The following is a 4,588-nucleotide window of genomic DNA, read 5'->3' as shown; positions in this document are numbered from 1 at the left end:
AGCTGAACTTTACTCAGCTTGAATTTACAGCTGTACCTTCCTTTCATGCTCCAGCCACCAAACACACCCAATCTGTTCAACATGATAAAGTCCTTACACACATGTCATGTTCACATACATTTTTTTTTTCAGAATAAAACAACAGTTATGCTGGCAAGGGTACTGAATTAAAGGGGACCCCTAAGTTCCCAAAGCAACATTATTTTTCATGTCTACAAAGTATACATTTATTTTCACAAATGTGGCAAATTGTATCCTAACAGGGCTTTTTCACCAAATCATAGACATAGATGTGGAAATCAGCATCAAACTTGATGAAACACACAGAGGGTTTGGCTTCCCCTTGGTGAATGATCATGCCAATCCATTTGGAGCCATCTCCTTTGGTACATTCCACATGTTTGCCTATCGGGCCATCTACAGCTCCTCCTAGCTCCAACTCTGCTGGAGGAGACTCACTGACATGATACGGAGGCCTCCTTTTTTATACTCACCTGAAAGCTGATACAAGACAGATGCATGTACAAGACAGGATCTTTCTCAATGGTGATATGCGAGTGTCCCCCCCTACGTCCCGCGTGGTTCAGGGTTCGGGTTCTGGAGGAGGCCGCACACAAATGAAAGAGACTAGACAAGAAAATATAAATTTGGCAATTGGGGGCCAGGCAGGAGCCCAGCTCAAGAGAAAGGACTCTGCTTTGCTCCGGCCTTGCTCTCCCTTTTATTCAGATTGTGGGATACACCCATAGCCCTTAGGCAGGCAATTCCAATAATAGCCAATCAGCAAGGATTTACACAAAACTAAAAGGTGGAAGTTGCTTCAGCTACCATTGTCTCAACTAAACAGTGGGTGGTTGGCTCTGACCTTTCAGAGCTTCAAGGTTGACCAGCCTTCCGGGTTCCTTGTCCACACCTCTCTGCTAGTGAGGACAATGGGCAGCTTCCAACAGTGATATAAAACCAGGCTTTCTGCCGAAACCGGTTTGGCTCAGTGGATAGAGCGTCTGCCTGTGGACTCAAGGGTCCCAGGTTTGATCCCGGTCAAGGGTATGTACCTTGGTTGCAGGCACATCCCCAGTAGGGGGTGTGCAAGAGGCAGCTGATCGATGTTTCTGGCTCTCTATCTTTCTCTCTGTAAAAAATCAATAAAATGTATTTTTTTTAAAATAAAAAATAAAAAAATAAGCAAATAAAACCAGGCTTTCATTATGGGTGCTTGGGCTAAGACCATGCCTCTCCATTCATCCTTAGAACCATGCCTGTCCTCAGCCATGTGTCCTGCAGCTTTGCCAATTATGGTATTTGCAAGGTTTGCATCTCTGAGTTGAGATGATGCCACCCTGTCAGAAAGAATTTTAAGAGACAAAACTCTTTCATCTTTGTGAAGTTCCAGTCTATAGACACAGTCAATTCCATCATATTTCGCCAGATAAAGAGAGGGGTTTATAGGCACCTGATCCAGAATGGCTTCTTTCCACTGGGTGAGGTGATGGGCTCATCATCGCCTTCCTCCCATCTGTGCGAAATTCTGTAGCCCATGATGTGCCTGTGGGGCTGGGATGAAGGTCTGCCCCTATGTTTCTTTTGGAAGTTTTTTTTTTTTTTTTAATCATGTTTGCAGACCCAGTGGCCCATCCTGCTGGTGACCTGGGTTGTTTCTCTTCGGCTACCTGTGGGTTGGGGGTCTTTATGCCTTCGTGGCTTATTTGTGGTCCTTTCTTCTTCTTTTTCGATATTAAAACGTTTAAATTATGAAATACTTAAAGGCTACCCAAAATACAGCAAATGATATTTGAAGCACTCATATACCCACCTCCAAGCTTTGTTAAATTTTAACATTTAAAAGTCATTTTAAAAAGAAATAAAATATTACAGAAACACATGATGCCCTTGTATGTCCCTCTTTTATCTTAGGCTCCTCCCTCCAATGGTAGAGGTAACTATCTATACATTGAAATTGTTGTTTATCATGCCCAATACATGTGTGTATCCTTAAACAATGTATCACATTTTTACATGTTTATAAAATTAATACAAATGGAGTCACACAATTTGAGTCTTTTTGTAATTTATTTATACTTGACATTGTTCTTTATCATGCCCAATACACGTGTGTATCCTTAAACAATGTATCACATTTTTACATGTTTATAAAATTAATACAAATGGAGTCACACAATTTGAGTCTTTTTGTAATTTATTTATACTCGACATTGTTCTTGAGATTTATTCATATCTCTATATATAAAAGTCCAGCGACCAGAGCAACTGGAATGACTGGTGGCTATGATGCACACTGCAGCAGCCAACCAGCCTGATCCGGCCCCCATCAGCTCCCAATACCCTAATCGGGGGTGGGGCTGGCCGGACCCCACCCGTGCACAAATTCGTGCACCAGGCCTCTAGTTGATACATAATAGCCCTTGTTCTTTGACTGCTATATAATATCCCATTGTACAAATACCATAACTAGTTATCTGTTCCTTTATTAGTGAAATTTATATTCTTTCTGCTATTACAGACCATGCACAATGAATGTATCTCCTTGTGCAGATGTGTGGGAGACCCTTTGGGTCACCTTTTCCCAGCTAATTGCATTAAGCCCTAATGTCCTAAGGTATTCATTGTGTGTAATGAATTCACTTCTCCCCTGGGCATCTAGAATGATACTAGCTATATGCTATCCTTGGGAGAAATAAGAAAATAGTCGCTCAAATAATTTTGTGTAGGGCTTAATTCACTTGCAGAAGCTCCTGCTGATAAAGGCTAGTCTGGAGCATATATGCAAAAGTGGAATTGCTGGGTTTAAGAATGGGCATTAAAAACCATTAGCTTTTATCAAAATCTCTTCTTTTCTTCTGTCATTTTAATAGGGTTGTTGATGGCTCATAACTGCCATGCTGAGCATTGCATTTCCCAGTTTTTTCTCAGTTAGATGTGACCATCTGACTAAATTGTCACCAATAGAATGTGATTAGAAATGAAGTATGCAGCTTCCTGGCTGGTGCCTGAAGACCAGCTCATACCTTCACACTCCCTTTTTTCTTCCTCCCACCTGGGTGACTGGTGGTAGCAATGAGCAGAGCAACTTAGGAAGCCAAATGTTGAACCTGAGAGAGCCACGGTCACCCGGGTCTCTGACGAACTGCAAGAAGCAGAATTGCACTGCTGATCTGGTACCCTCACCTAGAAATGAACTCCTAGCACAGTGATGGCAAACCTATGACACGCGTGTCAGCACTGACACGCGTAGCCATTTCTGATGACACGCAGCCGCATGCCGAGGATGAAACATTTGCTGCTCCTGAGGATGAAACATTTGCGACTAGAGTCTTGGAGTTAGTTTTTTCCTCAAAGTGACACACTACCCTAGTTATGCTCAGTTTTTTGGCGAAGTTTGACACACCAAGCTCAAAAGGTTGCCCATCACTGTCCTAGCATGAGAGGCATAAACTTCTTGACTTCAAGCCACTGAATGTTAGGAATCTACTTGAGGTCTAACAACACATTCCACTTCCAACCCACTAAATTTGCCAAATTGTTTCTTGATGTGGTTCTATCAATGGATACTCACTCTACCAGCAATGTGTGAAATATCTTGTCTCTCCAGATCCTTGACAACACTTGGTGGTGTCAGATTTTTGGTTTCCTGATCAGATGGGCATAAAATGGCATCTCATCACTATTTTAATTTCCATTTCCCTGATGATTAGTGAGATTGGGTGTCTTTTCAAACATATTTGAATGGCTGTTCTTGTTTCCTTTTCTGTGAACAGCTTGTTCACATCACTTCCCTATTTTCCTATTGGATTATTTGCCACTTCATACTGAGTCGTAGAAATTATTTGTATATTACACATTTAAGAACATTGTCAGTTATAACTTGTGTTTTGTCTTCACTTATGGCGTCTTGTACAGAAGGTTAAATTTTAATATAGTAAAAATTTATCCATCTTTCCTTTCTTATTTGTATCTTAAGAAGTTCTTCTCTACTCTCAAGATCACATAGATATTTCACCTTTTCTTCTAAATGTGTTCAAGTTTTCTCGTTCATAGTTTAGGTCTTTGACCTACCTGAAATAGATTTTTCTGTGTGGTATGCATGAAGTAGTAATCCCTGAGTATTTTAAAAATAGGGATAACTATTATCCCAGCACTATTTATGGAATCTTCTTTCTTTCCCTACTGATTTGTAATGTGTGGTTTTTTTCCTGTTACAGATCAAGTTTACATATATGCATTAATCTGCTTCTAGGCTCTTCATTCTATTGTACTTGTCTATCAATCCATCTTTGCCTAAGCACCTTCGTGTCTTCAAGTCACTTTACCTTCATTTATTTTTTAAAAAAATATTTTCTTATCGATTTCAGAGAGGAAGGGAGAGGGGGAGAGAGATAGAAACATCAATGATGAGAGAGAATCATCCATCTCCTGCTCCCTGCACACCAGCCACTGAGGATCTGGCTGCAACCGGGGCATGTGCCCAGACCAGGCATCAAACCGGGACCTCCCCTTCAAAGGTCTACTCTCAGCTATTGAGCCCCGCCTGAGGGGCTTCATTTTTTTTTTTTAATCTCTTAAATGGATG

General features: G+C 41.1%; 1 pseudogene across 1 annotated transcript; it reads right to left on the bottom strand.

Moving 5' to 3' along the window:
- Positions 1-256: 256 nt before the first annotated feature.
- LOC307097288 (spindlin-2B-like) lies at positions 257-4,104 on the bottom strand (annotated as a pseudogene). The gene is made up of 3 exons: positions 4,075-4,104; positions 1,454-1,724; positions 257-501 (listed from the first exon to the last, which is right to left on the bottom strand). The product of its transcript is annotated as a spindlin-2B-like (transcript).
- Positions 4,105-4,588: the final 484 nt, after the last annotated feature.

This window comes from Cnephaeus nilssonii (genome assembly GCF_951640355.1).
Source record: "Cnephaeus nilssonii genome assembly, chromosome: 3".
NCBI classification, from domain to species: domain Eukaryota; kingdom Metazoa; phylum Chordata; class Mammalia; order Chiroptera; family Vespertilionidae; genus Cnephaeus; species Cnephaeus nilssonii.
The sequence above is the reverse complement of the archived record's forward strand: the minus strand, read 5'-3'. Positions and strand labels throughout refer to the sequence as shown.